Source organism: Hirundo rustica, chromosome 6, assembly GCF_015227805.2.
Source record: "Hirundo rustica isolate bHirRus1 chromosome 6, bHirRus1.pri.v3, whole genome shotgun sequence".
Taxonomy (NCBI): Eukaryota; Metazoa; Chordata; class Aves; order Passeriformes; family Hirundinidae; genus Hirundo; species Hirundo rustica.
Genome location: NC_053455.1, coordinates 20,845,576 through 20,868,237, shown reverse-complemented (window position 1 = coordinate 20,868,237; position 22,662 = coordinate 20,845,576). Strand labels below are relative to the sequence as shown.

Here is a 22,662-nt window from a genome sequence, read left to right as displayed (position 1 = left end):
TAGATGGCGGTCCCCAGGGCACAGTGAATTTCACTGCTGACTTAAAACATGCCTAAACTCCAAAAAAAAAAAACATAAGGAGGAAAAAAAAAAAAAAAAAAAAAAAAAAAAGGACACTGAGAAAATATGAAAAAGGTGAGTTCTCTCTCATTTAGCAAGAAAACTGTCACAGGCATGGCCTTCAGATGGATTCCAAACAAGAATATTATATTGCAAATAGAAAGTTTTTCATTGCACATAATATTTTCCAAAACAGCTGATGAAGATTTAACATCAAGCAGAACAGAAATGGAAACTAGTGGTGTGGTGGCATGCTAGCCAGTCTCATGTCCTGTATACCTTCCAAAGTGCAACAGGCAATGAGAGAATGAAATAAGGGCAGTCATACCCGACTCTCACACACACTACTGAAGCAGAGACTTCTACTGATACAGAAATTGAACAAGAGGCCAGCAGACATTGGAACAGACAGCTGTTACTTTATGAAGGGGTTCGCAATGTCACACTCCAGGAGTGCAAAGCTCAAAAGATATTTGATAACACCAGAGTCAAAAGGGTCACATTGAGACACATTGAGCTATGAAATACACATTTAAATGTCTGCGTCCTGACAGTCCATCCTGGGTTACAGAGCCAGCAGCTGGGCAGAGAAGTGCAAGTAAAAGGCTTACCATTGAGACTTGCAACACTTGTGTTGCATCAATCACTTTTTAGATAAGATAAAGTTGGTCTCTTTATAATCCTGGATGGCAGAGATGTGCATAATGGATCAAATCAGAGGACAACATGTTGTCTTGGATCAGCATTCCTTCATCTTCCCAGCAATACCCTTATTCACATACTGCTGGTGGAGGGAGGGTAGGGGGTGTGGGAAAAAAAAATCCTGGCCACTTGTAGAAGGGTAGGATTGTTGAGCCATTTATTTCTCACAATTGTTGCTTACCTAAGCAACAAGAGAAATAAACAAAAAAGGCACACGATGACCCAAATGTGTTTCTGCTGAAATCCTGTACAATTCCATTGCCCTCTGTTTGTGCTTCTTCTCATTCATTGTTTGAAAGTGGGTCACTTCTTTGAGACTGTATATACTGATATAAAATCCAGGTGAAATATTCCTCTACAAAAATACTGGTTTGGGGGCTTTTGTCCATTGGGTCTTGCCCCAAAGAGGCACAAAGCATACTCTATATCCATGGACTTCATAGCACCATTTGGCGCCTCCCAAAATGGCTTCCTTCTACAAGCACCCATAGGGCCATGAAAATAGTTATATGCCCACACTTCTCCAAACCAGCAGGTTCAGACTGGGGAATTGCCAGGACCAAGTTTACTACTGTCTGCCAGCCTTGTCTCATTACCGATCATGTATAATCTCTGCTGTGAGCTAGCAATAAGCGGTCTTCCTTATTACCATTGCAATGTTCACATAATTAAATTGTTCTCAAATTGTAAGCTATAACAGCTTACAGACTTAGATGAAATTGTCGTGACAATTCAGAAATGCTTATTCTCTCTAACCTGTTTATAGGAAAAGACACATCCCAATTGTATGTGAAAAAAAGCGCTCTAATCCATTAGAAGTCATGTCATTACTGAGTATGTTGATTGAACTGCCATCAAAGTTAAAAGTCTCCAGAAATCTTTGGGAATATATTTGTCATGACTGACAAAAGGGTTATCCAAGGAAACACGGAGCTCTAGACAAAAGTTAAGTTTTGGAAAGAAATTGACCCCTATTCTCACAAGTTGTAAAAATTAGATATTTTTCTCTACCAAATGAACTTAACAGGGAAGACCTAAAGCTCTGCTTAAGTCTCGGATAATTGTGAAATTCATAACCCCTCTTAATTTTTCATATCTGCTGGCTAATTTATTTTTTTTACATTTCACTAGAATAAACTGATTTCTTAAATTATTGTTTCCAGTGTTAAGCAGATATTAACATTAGTGGGATAATTATGAGCTTCACATTTTCCCAGAGGGTTGGAAAATGTATCAATGTGTACATATATATGTCTCCTACATTACTCATGGAGTATAATATACTTTACCCAGCTAGTCTGGAAGAGGGTCCTTCAACAGTGAATTTAGAGGAAGGCCACTGGCCCACTGAGGCAGCAAATATGTCTTCTATGGCAGAAGGCTTTTCATTAGCAGCAAGACAAGTCTTGCTGCTAGACACAAGACAAGATCTGAGCTTCAATGCTGTGCAAAGCTGGGACACAAAATGCCTCCTATTCCTTTTAAAACTTGTTCTCTTCTTTTCTCTTTGTCATTTATACAATGAGATGTTGAAGTAGGCAGGAGTGTCATTCTACTACAACATCAGAAATAAGAGACTTTGGAGAAAGAATTAGGAAAAGGACAAGCTATGCCTTTGGGCGTTACACATGAAAAATACAAAATTAAATAACACCAAGGAGGGAAAATATAAAATTTTCTGCATCTTGTAATTTTTGCAGACAACGAAGCTATTCAGTACAGGATTTTTAATGATTAATGAAGAGGATAGGATTGCCTTTCCAAAGCTGCTCTGAGTAGTAAATCACAAATGACCTTTAGTGCTTCCAGCTGAGGGTGATTTATCTCATTTTACCATTAGTGTCTATCATTGCTTTTTATAAAAATTGAGTCTATCTACTTCTACTAATATATGTTGCTCCTCTGGGGATGGTTCTGGACCCACCCATCAAGACCTCCCTTCTAAAACCACAACAATCTGGCTGAGAGCAACTGCTCTATGCACTCCACCCCTTGCTGTCCTTTGCTCTAACACCCAGGAGGGGAGCAGGAATGAGGTCAGGTTTGCTAACCTTTCCCCAGCTCTCAACAGGACATCTAACTCTTCCTTGGATCTCAGCTTTAAGGCTCCACTTTCTTGGGGAAAATGTGTCTGAGAATTTTAGGCATATTAAAAATGCTTCTTTTTAACTTTTTATTTCATACCAAGAGCACAGAAGTATAAAGGGTAAAGAACTAATTTAAAGTATAATACAAAACTAAAAGGACCAGACTTTTAAAAATAAGCTTTCTCAATCAGCTTTCCTTCATATAAGCCCCTTTCTGCGTAATCTTTCCAATGACATTCCTTCCATGCCAATCAAGGTGTCTTTTAGGATGAGGAAGTCAGGCCAAGCAAATAAAAGATCCTCCTCTAGCTTTAGTACAGGATTAATCAAGAAAAGTTGGGATATAATACAGGAAAAAAAAGATAACAGAATTCTACCCCGAATTCCTTGCTTTCACAAGGCAACCTACACTCCCACACTTTCTTCAAGAAGAGTAAACATAGAGGCAGACATTGAACAACACTGGAGATATAGATATGTTTAATACAAAAGAGAAACAAGAGCAAAGTTTAAAGGAGTGGATTCACAAGTAGGATTTTTGTCATTGTTGTAGCATCTAACTTTTTAAGCACTCTTTTATTTTGTGTCTTGAAAGAGAACATCCTTACGTAATGTGGTGAAGGTGGGGACAGGCATTCAGAAAGAAAGAGCAAGGTTTGCAATTTGGACTTTTATCAGCATGTTGGAGCTCACATACATCACTTAGTATACTCTGAAATCATTGATACAGAACCAAAGGAAATAAAAGGCATGAAATACCTGTGATGATGTATGCCAGCAGTTATATAATCCAAGCACTTAGCTGGTGCTTGAAACCACTCCTACCAGCTTCAAGAACAAGGAGCTCGCTTTCAGCCTCCCTGACCCATTCAGCTTTTGTCCTACATGCAGAGAGGAAGCAGCCAGCATGTTAAAATGTCTCCTTTTAGGGAGACCATGCAGATATCATAAGAGCAGTCTCAGTATTATTTCCACAAGAAGATAAAATACATGGTATATAGTGAATCATGGTACCTTAGTGAAATTTAAAATGGCAACAACTAAGAAGAGTAACATGATTATCAGTATTTTCTAATTAAAAAAACTTAAGCTCCACTAACCTAAGTTTTATTTTAGAAATGAAACAAAATGTACCCAAGGCAAAAAGAATACCTGTTCAAAAAGGTCAAGGATATTCCTGGGCCCTTGACTACAGTGCTGATTTTTCCAGCAGTGATGCTTCTTTGAGGAAAATGCACTTGCTACACTGTCCCAGTGCAGTTTTGCATCAGTTTCAGTTTCATATATTTTTTACAGTTTTAGTCAGCTATGTTTTATCACATATGCTTATTTTCAGAGCAGGATTGACTTTTGCATATTCATTAGCATAATTATTTTACTGTATTACTAAACTTCGTGCTTGTTTAGTATCTTATATTAAGGACTAAACCCACATTTCACAGATGTAAAATGACACAGGAGAAGAAAGAACAAGTATTTAACCCATATGGTGGTGCCTCACTTAAAGCAAAATACTCAAACACAATACTAGTCAGCAAGAGTAAATTTAAAAATTGCTCAAAATGAAGGAAATGCTGTAGCAAACATAGGAATAAACATAGAAATAGGAATATTTCTTACCTTTCATGTGGGCTCTTAACAAGGTTAAAATTACTTGTAATTTATTGTAATTAAACCTTGTTATCTCATGCCATTTCAACTCAGAGAGGTATCCAGCTATTCACAGTTATTTGTACATTTTCAGGAAAGAAAATAGCTCTCAGATATATCATTAGCCACACTGACCTACATAGATGTCATCTGCAAGACTGCAACCGAACTCTAGGCTTGGAAACGTTGGCAGGAACTTCTGCCTCATAGAAACCCATGCATTTCACATGTTACTGGCTTCCACTTGCCGCCTCTTGTATGGTATGGAATTACATATAGGATGTACACTCAGGAATGAATAAGGTGGGTTTTCAGGGAAGTCTGGGCACCAACACACATCCTCCTCTAAATCATTTTGCTAAAGTACCATCTCTTTGTCTCACCTAGAGTTTAATCATGCACCTGCTTAATGTAATACCTTTTAATTATGGATTCACACTAGTAGAAAGGGATATAGTAAGAATCCTATCCTGTAATAAAATACTACTCACTCTGAACACAGAGAACACACTATTCTATAAAGAGTGCTGTCTCAATATGAAGAAGATGAAATGTAATAATTTGTGTTAATGAGGTGTAAAACTAAAAGGGACTTTTCAGACTCCCTTTGACATAAAGGCCAGTAGCCCCTGCATGAAGCAACATGTCTCATGATTGACTTAGACTGTATCATTCAATGGCACATTTTACCTTGTCTAAATAACTTATGAGATGGAAAATAAATTACTCTTTAAAGGTTTGGCTAATCTACACCCACCTTTGGAGAGTCTCGCTTGGCAAGTACTGAGGAAAATGTTCTTACCTTGTGTTCATGAGTAATCAGTTAATCTCAGTTGGTTTGTACAGTCAGTAAGACAAAGCCTGGACTCTTCCCAGACATTTGTTCTAAGACATAAACCACAAATGCTCTGGCAAGTATCTGACTCCAGCAAACAAACACTGGTACATGCAAGTTCATTGTTTGGCACACCCTCTCTGATTTCTAGCCTTGCTGGCAATCCTTTCTTCTCTCTTCATTGCTATTAGGACACATCATATGCCTCAAACATTAACTTCCGTGTGTTTCTTCCTCTGGTGTTTTCTCTCTTTTTCCCTTTTCAGGCAGCAAGATCTTTCCTGGTACAAACATCCTTTAAAATAGTTGCTTTGTTCACACTTTTTTAACAGTCAGTTTCTGAGGGCTCAAAAGCCTACTCTCTTCAACACCTTATTTATAAATTTCCTTTCTCCAATACATTATCTGCTAGTCCAATTCCAACCTATTTACCAGCAAGTACTCAGGAAAGAAGTCTCTTTCTCTTAAAAATTCAGTTCGTAATCTTATCCTGCTATGGGATTAGCTCTGTCTGGACAAGAAAACAATTCTTCTGCAAGTATTTAATAATTTGTCTTTCTACTTATATTAGTTTTCAATATGATGGACAGCTCCATTCTATTAAATTGTACTTCAGCAGCGCCATCATCTCCATTTCCTTCCAGAATTATTTCCTCTTTCCCTTACTCTTACCCATTCTCTTTGCCTCCCTCTATCTGCTTTCTTCTATTTCCATGTTAATTCTTTCATTTACTAAAATGCCCACAGTTTTAGCAGTGTTTCTTAATATTTCTTAATAACATATTTACCTGTCTCCTATCCCATTTCTTCCCGTTTCTAACAGTGAGTGTCATAAAATTCCCAGAGGATCATAATGCTACCTGTGACCAGCTTTGGAAAAGGAGTCCTTTACTACTCACATCTCCTTTAATCTAGATGACTTGATGAGTATTTTGGTCAGGGTAGCAAGAACTCCAGAACGCTACCTACCCAGCCTAAAAGCTACCCAAACCTAGGGTCACCAGTTTTTAGTCCATTTTCTTCCAGAGCAATCACTGTGAAACTTCTAATGCATTTCTGGCATCCTTCCACAAGGTTTCTTATTAGGCAGCAGACAAACATTCTTCTCCAAAGTAGTCTGCAACATTTTCAGCTACTTACACTATTTTAATTGACAGATTTCCATAGCATATAAGAATCTTCATTAAACCTTCCTGATCTTCTACTGTCTCTATAAAGCAAACACCATGCACTACTATTATTTGGCTGCCTATTCTTCATTCTTTGAGAATCTCTAATTACTTCCCTGTCTATTCTGTCCATCTAACTTCGTGCTATTAGCTTCATTTAATGTAAACCATAGTCTGGAAGACATTTATGGGCAGCCAGGACAAGAATATCTTCACACTTCCTGCTGCTTTCCATGACAGATATTCTACAGGTTTCTTCACTTCCATAACCACCTTGATGTCCGGGTTGATTTCAAGTTTTCTCCTGCTGTGGCTGATCTGCTTCTGTGCTATTCTCTGTATTACTCCACTAGTTTCTGATAATATTATCTTCAATAACTTTGTGTCCTCTCATCTGAGGAGACAGAGTCTTCTCCTTGTTTTATCAAATCCCAGCTCCCCACTTCTGCCTATGGATTTTCTTTTACAAATTCCTCTTCAGAAGTTTTAATTCCTTTTTTGCTCATCTTGGAATACAGTTCTGGGTAAGAGAGCAATTGGTATAGAAGTTGCTTCAGCAAAGGTTTTTTCACTGAAAAAACATAATTAATATAAAAACAATTTCTCACTGCAGTAAGTTAGTGGCACAATGAAATTTTCATCAACAAAAGGTCCTGTAAATCCAGAAATATAGAACTTCTGTTTGAAACTAGCATCACAGAGGACCTCAGTGTGGCCAGTTAATCCACAGAAAAAAGCCTGCTCACATCCCTGCAATTTCTGATTATTTTTAACCCTAAAATTTGGTGTATACATAACAGTCACTCTATACACATCCAACCAAACTAATTTAGCTTCTTTCTTTGGTATTTTTTGGTGCTTTTGTTGTTATTGGTTTGGGTTTTGTTTTGGTTTGGTTTTTGGTTATCGGAGGGGTTTGTGTATATCCCTTGAAATTTGCTCAGTCTGGTTTGGCAGATCAGCAGTCTCACTTTTCTTCTGATAGCAAGCAACAGCAGTGGTGCAAGGATATTCTCCTGTTTAGTGACCTTCTGAATTTCTCTGCCCATTAATTTTTCACCTCAGCTCAGACATTACTGAAACACCTTTCACTCCCTCTGTCTTCCTCAGTACCTTGTTACTTACTTTGTAACTTAATGAAGAGTTTTGCTGTGACAGATGTGGTCCTAAAGACAGGTTAAATTGTATTCCCTTTCAACCGGGCAATATTCCTATTAGGATAGCAACCAACACATTGAAACAAATTTGAATTTTTCCTCTACCACACTATAAATACCTTCACTACAGGAAATACAAATTCCACTGCATGCAGACTGTAGGAAAATACACAACACAAATGAGTACTTCCAACTTTCAGGGAGACTCCAGCAGGGCTCTGGCTTTGGCAAGTGAAAGATTGCAGGCAGTACATCTTATTACATGGGTGGTCGAGTTATTGAACTTTATTGACAAAGGGCTGGATTTTCCAGCAAGACAGAGCTTCATTAAAATTCTGCAGAGACTGAAAATTCAATAATCTCTCTCACAAAGCACTGCATGAGTAGGGCTGATTAGGCAATTTCTCTCTCATGCCATTTCTTTTGCTAAAAGCGTTGTTACTTCTTGTTGGTACAAAAAGACAATCATTAAATGAGCATTCGCTATACTTGATTAAGCAGAAAGTTTTAAAGGTGCATTGGCTCTCTTTCTCTAGAATTAATTGAGGCCTTAAAAAAGTTGCGATAACAACACCACCGCCACTTAATCTTTCTAAGCTGAATTATTTAAATTTTGGATCTGATGAATACATTTATGGCTCTTCGTGGCTTTCAGTTCTGTTTTCATAGTTACTTGTACATTTGCAGCCAGGTCTACTGGGTACTGGGAAGAGTGTGTGAATTACTCCCTATTCACTTTCTTTCCTTGTAAATCACAACTTATTTGCTCTCACTGGGTTTCAGATTAAGAGACTCCTTAAGAATAGAATGGTAGGACCAGATTGAAGGTCAGCTACCTGATTGTCTATTTTTTGGCAGTGGCTATCAGTTGTTAGGAAGTGAAGCAACATAGCAAGATTATTGTTGTACTTAACCTTGGGAAAGACGTGGGCTTCAACAATTCACAGTTTAGGGAATTCTTGACAGAGAGGTTGTATCCTCATATTTAATAACTGTTGTTGGATTTTTCTTCTATGAATTTGTTTATTCAAGTGGCCCACCATTACCCCTCTCTTGTACAACATGACGATGCCCTGCTGATTGTGAGAAAGTTTTCCAGTAAGCAAAGCCAGTTTAGAGACCAGGAGACCTTATAAATCTGGTCTCAAGAGTCTGTACACAGTAATCACAGAAGCAATTTCCTCTCTTTGTTGTTTGGTGGGTTTTTTGTTGAGAGTTTTGTCTTCTTTTTTTTTTTTTTTTTTTTTTTTTTTTTTGGCTTTGGCTTTTGGTTTGGTGTTTTCTTGTGAATTGAGAGGGGGAGATGTTAGGATTTCATTTATGCAAAGAAAGCTGATCAAAAAGATCCAAACCCTACAGGATGGGAACCAAGAAAAAGAATTAAAGGACTTGTATTCCTGACCATTCCACTTATCTTCTCTGCTCTTGATCAGTCCTGTACTACTGATTGTTCTTTTTTAAAAAACAGTTAAGCTGCACCCAAAATAGGGTGTCTAATGCCACAGACAATGTCAGTATGCTCAACGACATTAGTTGTATAACCCAGTTTGGTCCTCAAAAATAAGGTGAGAAAGCTGCTGCTGTAATTCAATATGTTCTGCTAAGATGTTTTTGGAACACAGACCAATCCACTCTGACCCTGGCTGTATTAGGAAAAAAACCCCAAAACAACTAAATACCACAGTCCTGATTCCAGTCGTATTCTCTCAGCTGAACTCCCATTAACCTCAGTAAAATTTTGTCTAAGTTAGCACTGAGAAAAAAAAAACAACTAGTCTTCTGAATATGGTGCAGTATTGGTGCAGGTACATAAAAGTGTGCATTGAAATATGAATGCAAAGCTTAGGTATTGCTGTGCCTCTCAACCTTTGATCACCATGCCATTTCTGACAAACTGCTTGGTATTTACCTTGAACATTTTTTTCAGTTAAGGGCACCCAAAAGTATTTTAGAACTCATTGTAGTGACAGACACAGGCCAGAAGAACAATGTCTAACCTGAGACATGTGGGTACCAGATGAGGGTGTAAGAAGCACCAGGAGGCAGCAGGACCCAGCAATGTCAGCAAAGGCTTAACACACATGGGAGACCTGTCCTGGAGAGAGAAGCAGTAGAGTGAAAAAGCTTAACTAATGTTTCCATGGTTAATTCCTGAAGATACCGTTCTTCAGATTAAAATTTTGGACACAGTTATTGTCAAATCTGAGTGTGACACACGAACATACTTTCACTAAGTCTACAATTTTCATAAGATTCTGTGTTCTACAGCCTGAAAAGAGATTTTCAAGAAGCAACTTCTCTTTGTTAATGGCTTGAGACATACTCCAATGCAGGACTACACAGCTGTCTTCATATGGCTATCCTTTCTAAAACACTGTCCAGCACAACTGCTTCATCTCGAAGTTCTTTTGCATGTTGTTCTATTCTGCTATTTCTCCGAGCAAACTTTTGAAAGAGACTTGCTGGCAGTGCTCATATGTCTGCACGAGGGGGCAGGAGAGGCTCACAGTTTAGGCAGCAAAAGCTGCCTGCGATAAGAGAGTAAGAGGAAAAAGTGACTTTAGCACTGCAAGTCCCTCTGGCCCTTTACCCTTCTCCTCTCCTTGAGGACAGCCCTTGCTGCAAGGCTATTTCATAGTAGGACCTGGAAAATAAATATGGCTTGCAATAAAACTTGTGTCAACAAAGGTCTGCAGATTTGTCTCAAATACACATAAGTGTCTGAGATTGCCATTTTTTCATAGCAATTTCCATTCCTATAATTACTTTGAAATAAATACCAGAAAGAACTGCACTTAAAAGACAGATCAGAACATTCCTTTCCCTTATGTTTTTTTTCTGACCATAATTAAGACACTGGGCTTTAAAATCAGGAAACACAAACACCATGGCCTGGGAGATGTGAGGAATAGGGTTGCAGGAGAAATTAGTAGGATGCCTCATTGCAGTCACAAAGTAGTCCAGCAAAGTGGAGCGGAGCTTGAGTGAGCCAAGCCATGATCCCATGTAAATCAACATCAATCTCTTGATGCAGTAATACACCATTTACACCTAATAAAGAGTGGCTCACATTCTTCTGTGGGGAAAAAAAAAAAAAGTGCTGAGAAGAAAAAGCTCTTGTTCATATGTTTACCTAATCCAACCATTTGCTACAGTAATAACCACTAAAATTTGGTTTGGACCACTAACTTTCAGTCTTCTCATCTCCCATACATTTTTTAAAAAATAAGTGTACAAACAAGAACCATGAGAAATGTTTGATAGGTTTGAAGCTGAAACCTATTATTTTTTCAGGAAAATAAAAATTCAGCCTTGCAATACTTTAAAAAGGCAGAGGACTATTCCTTTCCTGTAAAGAGACCAAAAGAGGGTCTCATGAAGGTGATGACTTGACATGGGGTCTATAAGAAGACAGTAAATGGGGAGCTTCTTGTTACTCAGCATCTATCCAGATCCATCACAAGTGCTTTCTCGTATTTCTCTGCCAAATGCTTTGTTCCAGACCCTTCAACAGAATGCCTCAGGGCCAAAGGGCCCCGTCTTCATCCCCCAATTCTGCAGTTAGTAATGTAGTATCACTGACGATTGCTAGATACGGGTATGGCTATTCGGATCCTGCATTTTAAGGACTCGGCTGAGAACCTACCTGATTTTAAGCACCTAAACAACGCACCAAGGAAGCCTTCTTCATGCTCGGTGGCCAAGACGGCATTTTCAAAGCAAGGAGAAGATGACTGTAATTGAGGCTTCCCATGCGTGTCCAAATGAGAGCTTTACCCAAAACTGTTAAAAGCAATGAGAAGTCTTGCACTGACCTTAAAACTTTTTGAATAAGGCTGTTACATAGCAAATATTGCAGATAAGACTGCCACAGATTGGCACTCAGACAATAGAGGCAGATTTCAGGTAAAATCAACCACTGGTGCAAACATACCATTACTGAGTAATTTTGCTCCTGATCTGATCCTTACATAGCCTGTAACAAAATCTCAAGCTTGTGTGCTGCATCTTGGGTTTATCACAATTACTTGACTTGGAGATCTCTTTGTATTCCACCAATTCAACCATGCAAAATAACAGATTTGCATAGTGCAGAAAACAGTCATTGCATAAGTTCATTGATTTTATTATTTAAGGCAAAGGCTCTATTTTGTATTTTGGTTACATTTCTCTGCAGAAAAATCGTATTCAATGGCAATTGCAAGTCAGAATTGCACACTGCTGAGATAAAGGTGAAACATCAATAGTTAAATGCTTCTCTCCTGTGATGGTATTAGCATGACTGCTAGGAAACATGTGCTTGAAAATGCCAGAGAAAGTGATTTATCTGTGACAGAAGCTGTTTTAAGAAGAGAGAAAATGAAAACCACAACCACACTAAAATAAAGCCTCCTTTAATGAGCTTCGGATGCCTTCTGGAAAATTGAGAAGATATTTTAATGCATAAATGGTTCTTCTGGTATATCATTATATTTTCTGTTGGAAGGTTTTGTTGGGTGGTTTATTTGTTGTTGTTTGGATTTTTTACCTACCAAGTATATACTTTTTTTTTCTTTTTCTTTTTTTTTTTTTTTTTTTTTTTTTAATTTAACTGAGAACAAGACTTCTGTTGTTAGGAACAGAAAGCAGAAAAAAACCAATTTGCCCTAGTCATCAGAAGAACCAGTGTGAGAGATGTTTACCTGAACCTAACCTAGATTCCTGAGGATACCCACCAGTATTTCCTGGAGGATGGATTGGTAATCAATTTAGCTTTGTGTTGCTGAGCATGAGTCATTGGAAATCATAATGATCAAGTGTCTGTGTCATCCCTAAGGTGAAAGTAAAGAGAGGAAAGGACATGGAAAAAATTTAATATGCCTTTGCAGACGCTGCTTACGGGCACAGAAAAAAAGCAAAATTATACCTCTTGAGGGTGTGATGGTTTTCAGTCTATTTGATTGTGGCAACCGAGCTGCGTGCCAGTCTATGGCTCTCCTGTTGAACTCTCCTTTGTTATATTGCTCAGAAGAACTGACATATTTATGCCATTTTATGTTAACTGTTCCTTAATCTGTCTTATTCTATGCCACTAGAGACATTAGTGGGGTCCTATTACTGCTTCACTAGTTGTAAACCCAACTAGTTTACAACTAGTTGTAAACTCTTATCCTTCACTCTAACACTCAAAGTGCAATCCTGTCATTGAAGAAGTAATCTGAACTTGTTACCTAGCATCTGATAGCTTCTCCTTCATGTTTTTTCATTAAGTGGTATGAATTTATAATTCTTGCCTTCAAAATGAAAGGAACAAGTAAATAATTGAAAATTACAAACAATTTCAAGGTGCAAGCACAGTAGTATTCAACTATACAGTATTTCTTTCTACTTGTTTTCCAATGAATCTGTGCACAGTGACCAAGGCTCAAGAAATGCGGAAAGTGTTCCCATATGAGAGTTATTTATGGCATCATTGCAGACAAAAGGTCTATCTTTAACTCTTCCTGAATGAGTAATCTAGGTATGAAACAAGGACTGTTGAAGGCTCTTCCTTCAAACAAGTATTATGAAAAAATAGCAGCTTTTACCTGAAGCATAGAGGCCAGGTGTTTATCTGCCAGAAGCTGTTTCAGAAGCTGAATCTCCATTTCAAAATGCCACCTCTGAGATCACTCTCTAAATCCAGGCAATATAGAGAGAGGTCCCATCACATTGCCAGTTGGCTGGATCAGACTTTCTCTCATCTCTTCCATTCAGTGAGACTGCTATTCTTAGACACCTAAATTCATTACGTAATGATCTAAAGTCAGCCCTGTACATTCATGTGCTGTAACCAAGCTTTTGAACTGGGGAGGAGGAAAGGAATTCCTCCACTGAAACTCATGATTACTATATCCTGGTCTGGAACTGATCCTAACAAAGTAAGGCCTTGAATTCCCTTCTTAAAGAGGATTTTGTCACACCTGATGACTGTTGAACTCGATGTTTTCTCAACTCTGGCTGATCATTAACATGCAGGCTCTATGACAAGCATTTATTCTTTATTTTCCTTAAGTCCAACTGCCCAGTTACACCTCAAGTTTCCCTTTGCTCATTCCCTCTGCTTATTCCACACAGTGGATTTCCATGGTAGAAGGGAACATGCAACACTGCTGCTGACTGCTGCATAAACAACATAGGGGATGGGAAGAGGAGATCCAAGAGAAACATCTTACCGATGCAAATGGTATGTCACAAGCTTTTTTTTTTTTTTTTTTTTTTTTTAAGGGAAAAGAAAAGCTTTTCAATAATCAGTTGCCTTAGGAGAGACATCTGAAAGCATTTTGTCTGGCAGAAGAGATGTTAGTAGACTGCATGCAGGGTCAGGTTTAAGTTCATTTTATTACTTCAGCTTGTGGCTGTCACAGTCAAAATAATTTTTAGTGCGGGTCTTAGAGAAACCAGAGTTAATGCACTCCTTGCCCATTAAAAAACTTCATCTGCCTCATGGCAAAATGACTGTAGTGCATCTTTACCAGACAGTTGTGAATCATGTTTCATCTATCCTTAATATCTTGTCTTGAAATCACGCTCAGCAATCTGAAGGACCTATTCCGTACAGGCTTTTGACCACGCATTGCACCAACAATCTGTGTAATTGAAACTCTCCTGTAATTCAAGAATCCTTTTTTCTCTGAGCTGCGTCAGACACAGAAGTGTTACTGAGATTCAGATCTTTCATTGGTCACTCTTTTGCACAGGTTCTCTGAGACTAATCCATTTCCATTCTTCTGACATCAGTCCTGTGACAATCCCTCTTCACAGGACAGAAGAGAAGTGTCTCAAGGTTTCAAGCTTCCACCTTCTCCCACTGCATGCTCAGTCTTTAGCCTCCATTTCTACTTTGATTGCCAACAAGATCTTCTATAAAAGGACTGAAGAGAAAAAGGCTTATGGAGGAACCTGGAAGACATGGTTATTCAGCTTCCACTCCATTGTTGCTGCTGTCTCCCTGTGTACCTCCATCTCTTTCTGCCTTGCTTCTTTCCTTTTGTCACATATTTGTCCAGCAAAGAATGAGGGCATTTGTCAAGCAGAAGCCTGGTTTGTATTCTTGTCTTTCCTTCTAGGTGCTACTACACTCTTAACCATTAATATGTAACAATGAAGCAAGTCTGCAGTTTCACAAGCTCATCTCACCAAAGACTGAAGAAGCAAGTAGCTCCATTTTTAACTCCCTTGGCTGTCATTAAACTCTTCCAGGCATCAATGAGAAAGACACAAGAAAAGTCCTTGGGAACAGAAAATGTCAGGTCATAATTACAATACAGGTGCCTAATCTGTCACATGAGAGTTGAAGACCAAGACTAAATGTCTGAACTCACTCCTGAAAAAATGAAACCCAAGCCTACAAAGAAACTACAAAATTTCTACTACAAAACTAACTCCAGAATTAGCGGACCATGATAAAAAACAGCAGCTAAAGAATAAATTCAATGAAAAGCATGTATGTCACTCCCCTTGAGTTGCTTTCTTTTTGCTTCTGTCTCTCTGCATCAGTTAATAACCACTCAAGAGCTTATCCCTCCAGCTGCCAAGATATCTCAAACACAGAACCTTTTTTTTTTTTTTTTTTTTTTTGCCTATAGCTGGCCAGCAGATCTCTAGAAGGGTGGAAATCATCACAAATTTCAATCACGTGCAACTTGAAAGCGGTATCCTGCCTCATCAGGATTACACCAGTTGCTCATTCATCTGGTAGTGTTTTTCTCATCCTTTCTGAGTGCTAGGAATTAGAGAGGGGCAAGAGACCACAAGGCCATAAAGTTCACAGGAAACAGTAACAAAGGCTGTTGCCTTCCATCCAGAAGGCAAACAGCAACGCATCTAGTGATCCTTACATATATAGCAAAAAATCCCCTCTGCTACTGCAGCAAATACAAGTAGCTGCACTTACAAAGAGGGCTTTTGTAAAAATTAAAAAAACACAAATGAAATTCCTTCCATGTAAGGTTGTTCTGCACTATTACTAGTACCACAGATGCATAGCAACTGTTAAAACCATGCAGGGCCCGATGCACCAGCTGCATCTGCACACTGATCTTGGCCCAAGTCCATCTTCTGTTGTGTATGGGTGCCAACACTGCACCCACACTGCTCACTCTCCATGGCCCCATCCCCACAAGCTCTAAGAAGAGAGCTGCAGGAAGTTTACCTTACAGGTAAACAGGTGTTAGCACTCTCCTTATATAAAGAAAGGCACAGGATTTTCAGACTAGCTGTTTGTGTATTTACACTCTGGTTCATCAACCCTAGTACTTAATTGCTTCTTCCAAATTAAAGCAGAGAGGAGAGACAAGTTCAGTTAATGAATAAACTGTTCCCATTGTTAATTAATCAGTGGTAGAATAATGATTCAGAATCATTGCTGCTCTGTTCTAGCCATACTCAAAAGGAGATCAGCTCACCTCCTCCCAAACACTTGAGAAAGGCAGCATTCAGAGGTTGCCTAGCAAGTGAGCCAACACAGGCTGTGCTACAGAGTGCACTGACACAAACGTCGTCTTGACGCACTCCCACTTCAGCTCCCTCGTCACCAGCTCTGGGTATGTGACACTGCAAAAAAGGAGCATTTCCCAGGTAATCAGGGCCTTAAACAGCTAGGATTAAGTTTTGGCCCCAAGTCCTGGCACACCACTCAGATGGCAGAAAGCTGGCGTGCAGCGTTCCTGGTGTGACATGCGTAATAAGCAAGTCACTACCACCACCACCACGCACACTTGTCACACTCTTCAAATGCTCTCAGTGTTTTATCTTCATTTGTTGGAGTAATTAGAGTGGCCAATGTGCTGGATACATTCAGAGGTTCACTTTGAAGCTGTTGCCCTGTGATTGTGTTCCACAAAGAATTAGATAGAAACTTTTTCCAGACCAAATTATACCCGACCTGAGACCATGTGGATAATAAGTAGTGAGGAGCAGACAGGCAAATTGCCAGGCAGAAGTGGAAAGCAGGTCACCAGTGGAGAGGAGTAGCTCACCTTCATCACAAACAAACTGAGATGGCATCTGCTGTAGGTCTGCCAACTGCTCACATTTCATTGCCTTGATTTCACCTGTGGCAGCACAGGCAGGAGAACTGGCTTTGCACATGGTCAGGACATTCTGCTTTGTTTGAGTACTCGGCAGTCCATTGACCTGGCATTTTACGACGAACTCAAAGCACATTTATCCAGAACACTGGGAGACTGGGGGATGGAGGGCTATTCCAGGAGCTGAACTGACAGAAGTTGATGTCCCCATCATTTATGGCTTAATCAGTTTAATCATTGTGTCACCAGGGCATTACAAAAATAACAACTAGCTTCCAGACTGATCGATACTTTTATACGGTTTTTGTACATTGACCTTTTAATACACAGCTGACTGTGTCATTTGTCCTAATGGAAGAAAATGGCATTTTATCACTTTAAAAAAAAAAAAAAAAATTAAAAAAAGGCATGCTATTACCTCACTCCCACGCCCCACAGAGACTAGTTAAACTAAAGTAAGCTCGTAACAAGTGAACTAATTAGAGGATGAAAGGAATGGACACAGAGTTTAAAAGCCCAGGAAATCAAATTTCCTGGGATATTTGCAAGATTGTGGGTGTTTTCTGTGCGCTGTGAGACAGTGCTGGAACATCCACAAAAGCAAGGACTTTCTATCCCCAAGCTTCAACAGACAGTTCAAATTTAAGTACTGTGAAGAATGGCATGTGAGGAAACAGGGAAATTTGAGGGAGAGGTGAACAAAATGATTATTCAAGGAAAGAGAGAGTGAGGAAAAACTTGTCACATGACCCAGCCAGAGGATGCTAAAGAAATTAAGGGCAGGGTTGATATGGGAGAATGAATTAATTTTGAACATCCATGGTCTGGGGTCCAGGTGCTTAGTGACAGTTAAAGGCCTGGGACACAAGTGGATTAGACAGTAGTTTCTGAAGTAGCAACAGCAGGAAGTTTACGCAGGAAATAAGTAGCAGACAACCTCTTCAGAGACAAATATCCTGTTTTCTTACAAACTTTCCTAGTTAAGAAAAAGAAAGAATCCAAATAAATCCCATATAACGAAGTCATCAGATTTTTTTTTTTTTACTTTTAAAGTAAACAAAATGTTCTTTTGAGTTCTGTGAGAGGCATCAGTGTGTTTTAAAATAAGAAAAATTAACACCATATTTCCCACAACCAAACTTGCACACCCCAGGAGTTTTACTGCCCACTCTGGTTTTCTTTGTTTTGTTAGTTGTGCGCTCCACATCAGAAACAATGAAAGCTTTTTTGTTGTTGTTAAGAAACATCTTTCAAATTGAGCTGTAAACCACTCCTGGTGTATGTGAGCATGGATGTGTGGGGGTGTGTGAGCAAGCTTGTTTGTGACAGAGGAAGAGTTGATACATGTGTAATAGGGGAAAAATGAGAGCTAAGAAAGAAAAATCCAGTCTAAAGTAGAATCAAGCAGTTGTGAAACAGGATTATAACAAGATGAGGTTATTTTTGTGATCTTAGGCCAGTTGGGGAAGTGGGAAACCTAGAAACTCTCTCAGTTAATAGCAAGGCAATTCAGAGTTGATTAAATGCTCTTCGTTGTTTGGCTGTTTGTTTTAAATCTCCCAGCAACAACGGGAAGAAGATTTGCAAAAAACTATAGGAGGGAAAAGCTGCATGGAGTTTAAAAAGAAAAAAAAAAAAATTCCTCTATCCTTATGAATAAAAGCTCTCTCTAAGCTGGCCTTCTTTTACAAGTTTTGCCCTTGTAGGGTACTATATTGGAACAGCTGGGCTGCATTTTTTCACCATTCATTCTTAAACAAAAACCCCAGGGATTTTAGTGGGACCTGGTGCAGATTACAACAGCTCAGGGTAACTAATCAGCTGCTGCTGGGTCAGAAAGAAAAGATCCACTGCTGAGATATGGCAGGAATTACTCCCGTCTTTCAACTAAAGTGGTGCTGAGTACTGCTTCCTTCTGGCAGTTTCTGTGCTACAATTTTTTCTTTTAAAATCTTATTTACTTTTCCAGCAGTGATTCAGGCAGTTACTTAAGGTCCTGCAGCTAAATCAAATATTTAATTTTCATCTAGTGTCAGTGAGAGATAGCAGAGCTCGGCAGGTACTCAGCATGAACAAATTGAGATTTCGATTACTACAAGTACTTCAATGTTTTCAGCCATAGATGCAGCCCGTGCAGACAATGGGCAGCTCATAGGAGACATTCTTCCTGAGAAGCGTGTTGCCCTGCTCTTTTCCCAAGGCTGCCAGCAGAGCTAAGTGGTTCCTTGCGGAGCACACGCTTGACTCCACTGGGCTGAATCCCACACGTCACGCTGCTGGCATTGAGAGCAATCTGCTCTGCTGCGGGACAGCACAGCGCTGGGACACTCACCTACAGGTTAAGCAGTCAGCGTTCCATTCCCAGTCCTGCAGAGCCATCCAATTACTCACCATGCAATTACTTGGTAGTCAGTAAATAAAATTCACATGATCAGAAAAATACTGCTTTGTTAGGGAAAGGAGGAACAGGATAAATAGAAAATTAGGGGGTTCTTTTCCAGTAGAGAAAAATATTAGTTTCAAAATTTGTATCCATATTTCTTCTCCAGTCCAGGGATGTTTGTCTGGATCCATTTCTAGCCTTAAACTGCAAGGATGACTTACCATCTAAAAAAAGCCTCACATTTGGGCAATGTGTCTTAAGTCCTTTTCAACTAATTGAGCCTGCAGACTCCAGAAGCTGAGCCACCTCAGATTAGGTCCATGTCCTGTTAGCAACTGACAGTATGTAAGGGAATGGAAGTATTACACAAAACCTTGGTAATAGCTGAATTCTGCCTGTTAGCTTTAACAACTTTAGCAAAATAAAATTACTCAAGCCTAGCAAATCTGTTGTCCCTCCAAAGCTGGAAAGGAAACAAATTTACTTTCTCCTCTGTGCTTAAAGCCAACTGAAATAATAATAATTAGAAGAAAATTACCCCACTAGTATTGGAGTTAACTTTAATTCTATTGCCCCCACGAGACAATGCAGAAAAGTCAAACCCTCAGTGTAAAAGATACATCAGGTTTAATACATACATCAGGTTTACACAGGAAAAACCAAGTGCTACACTCAGCTTTGTGATATGATGATGACCTATGACTGCTTTCTACATGGCAGAGGGAAGCGGTGCCCCTTTCCTTCAAGTTCAGCTAGCTTCTGAAAATCTAGTTTAAGTTCAGATAGCTGTAAGATTACATGGAAACACTGGGTTGAAGGAGTGAAAGAAAAGTTTTATAAGGATGTGTTCCCAGGAAAACGCACCTATTTGCATGGCAAAGTGCTCACAGTGATCTGATAAAGCAAGAGAACGGTGCTCCAGAGTTTTTGTTCAGAATGAGTATGTAGGCCATGTAGACTACTTCCCTGGCTCAGCAGGCTGCCCCCAGTCTCCTTTCCAGTAGTGCAGTGAGAAGTGCCTTAAAATGCATGTAGGAAGATTCTATAGATAGTCTACAGATAGACCCTATAGATATGCAGGCAGGTTTCTGTTGTATTTTTGTTCTAATATTGGCTGTCCTAAAGAGCTAGGGTAATGCAAGTGTACTTGCAACTCAGCTGAACACATTTTACTTTCAGGATTTTTCTTACGATGTTCCAACTCAGTCTTCCTTTGCTTATATTTATCCCACCTACCCTCTTAAATATTCCCTTTCCCCTGACTCCTCTCTCTTTGGTATTCATGCCAAACAATTTTTTCAGACTGTTAAGATCTTTCTATTTCAGCATCCCCAAATTAAACCGGATTTAGAATCTTCTGCCATAAATCAAACAACATGAACAACTAACACATCTCTTAAAGGTGACTCCTCTCACAGAGCTGGACATGAGAGGCTGACAAACTCACAGCCTAGGACTTCACAAACTAGGTCAAACAACTGTAATTTCAACTGAGAATTTTCTGCCTTTTTTCTCTGCATGAAAACATACATTAACAAACTGATGCTGAGAAACTCCAAAGAGCAAATCACAGAGTTTAGCCAGCTGAAGAAGAGGCAGAACTTCAATTTGAGCACACAAATCTGAAACTGAATTTACCCTTTGATTTCTTATCCTTTTTTTGTGTTGACAAGAGAGGGGAAAAAAATTCCCTCTTTATGACAGATGTGTAACATTATAGAAATTAGCTTCTCTGCAAGTGTGAAAGCACTATATCATAAGGGGAAGGCAGGAGATGTCTTTGCAGGTTCTAGCCTACTATTTCATATTTATCATGTAGACACTTCGGATTAAGAAGCTGGCATGTCTCAAACATATCCTACTTGCTTGAGCGCCATAGTATTGGAAAGCAACATTCAGTGCTTCATGTTTCTTCTGTATTACAATAGTATTAGTTACAAACCATGCATGGAGACCAATTACTTTGCCCCAGAGCTATTTGGACCTCCAGGCTAAACAACTACTAACTGTCAGAACAAGGACAGAAATTAAATGCACAGCTGACTGCAAATCTTGGCTAAAGGCTAGAAAACAGCATGTCCACCCTTGAGCTTTCAAGGAGGTCTACAGGAAAACAGTGTGGAGAAATAAAGGAAAGGCATGGGAATTACTTTGTAAGACAATATGATACTGTAATTGCTCAGGAATTAAGGGGTGAGATGTAATTAATCACTACAATTAATTCATAGTTTAACCTTGGCAATATCCCTAGTGATCGATTCTGTGCTCAGGTTTTCCTGTACCTATATTCAGAATATTACCTAATGCAAAGCAAGTCACCCAGATTTTTAAAGTCCTTTAGGAACACTCAAAGCTAACAGCTATCTCTGAGAGTACCCCACTTTTTAGGAGCTAAATCACTAATTTAACTGCAGCCACATTACCAAGTCTCCTCACACACAGTTTCCAAGCTTAAGTACCAGTTCAAAGAAGTCATACCTCAGATAGGAGAGCCCTTTCCCACTACTTCATTGTTCCCTCACAGCACGACTGTTGCAATAACCCTGAGGACAAAGCCAGGAAGTCTGTGATACACCCCAGGCCATGACCATCACAGATTTGAGCTGAAAACTTCTGAAGGCAATCATCCTGAAACAAGGGATGATAAGTGACTATCATCTTTGTTGTGGGATATTTTCTTGAATGCCAAATACTGTTTTAAAGACTGTTATTTTAGCTCCCTCCACGGGGTAGAAGAGATCACCAGCGCTGAAAGTACCAACATATTTGAACTTAAAAAAATAAATGTTCCACAGAATGCATTGGAAATAGGCTAGGGGGCAAGGGGGCAATACATATAAAAAAACGTAAAAGCTCCTATCCTCTTTAAATTTCCTGGTCCTGGCCACCATATTGTCTGGAATTGATTCGGTATAAGCAAAAAATCTTTCAGATTTTAAAGAAACCATAAACCCCAAAGATATTCACTACCAGCCCCTCTCCCTAAAGAATAGCTCAAGTCTTTTTCAAGAGCACATACCTTGCACTGTGTCCAGATCTTTAAAAAACTAAAGCCTGTTTTTGTGTGTCTCTGCAGAGGCAGCTCCACAGCCAAGCTCTCAGCTGGAAGCTCTAATATAGAAATCAGTGTCCTTTTGTGCCTGCTGTGTTAGGGCAGTGTAAATTTACACCTGCCTCAGGTTTAGCCTAGCAATTAGTAATTATTTGGTAAATTAAAGAAGATGGGGAAGTTTCCTCTCAAATAAGGCTATTGTTAAATAAGAGAAAACTGAGTGCTACATGATCTGGGCATGCTATTTCTGACCTCGAAGAGTGTCAAACTAGGGTAGGTTTGTAGAATTCTAGGGGTTTCATTTGCAAAGATGTCTTAGTGTCTTCCACTCGCAACTTTGCTAATGCTGTGAAAATCCACTTTCAAAACTTTTCTTCTCTCTTGAGAATCATGATTCGTCCAGCCACAAGCAATAGTCAAAGATCAAGTCTTTTTCCAAAGCTGACCAGCATCCAGAAATATGTGTTCCACTGTGGTGAGCTGCGCAGTTCTACTTGGTCTAACAAAACAGCCCCAT

General features: G+C 39.2%; 1 long non-coding RNA gene across 2 annotated transcripts; it reads right to left on the bottom strand.

The window, feature by feature from the left end:
- Positions 1-12,309: 12,309 nt before the first annotated feature.
- LOC120754201 (uncharacterized) lies at positions 12,310-22,181 on the bottom strand. Of its 2 annotated transcripts, none has more exons than XR_005701343.1 (5): positions 22,113-22,181; positions 21,572-21,636; positions 16,660-17,686; positions 16,087-16,234; positions 12,310-14,910 (listed from the first exon to the last, which is right to left on the bottom strand). It is a non-coding gene; the product is annotated as an uncharacterized LOC120754201 (long non-coding RNA). The 2 variants fall into 2 exon arrangements; XR_005701345.1 differs by having other exon boundaries at positions 16,660-16,734; positions 22,113-22,166.
- Between the last annotated feature and the right edge of the window lie 481 nt (positions 22,182-22,662).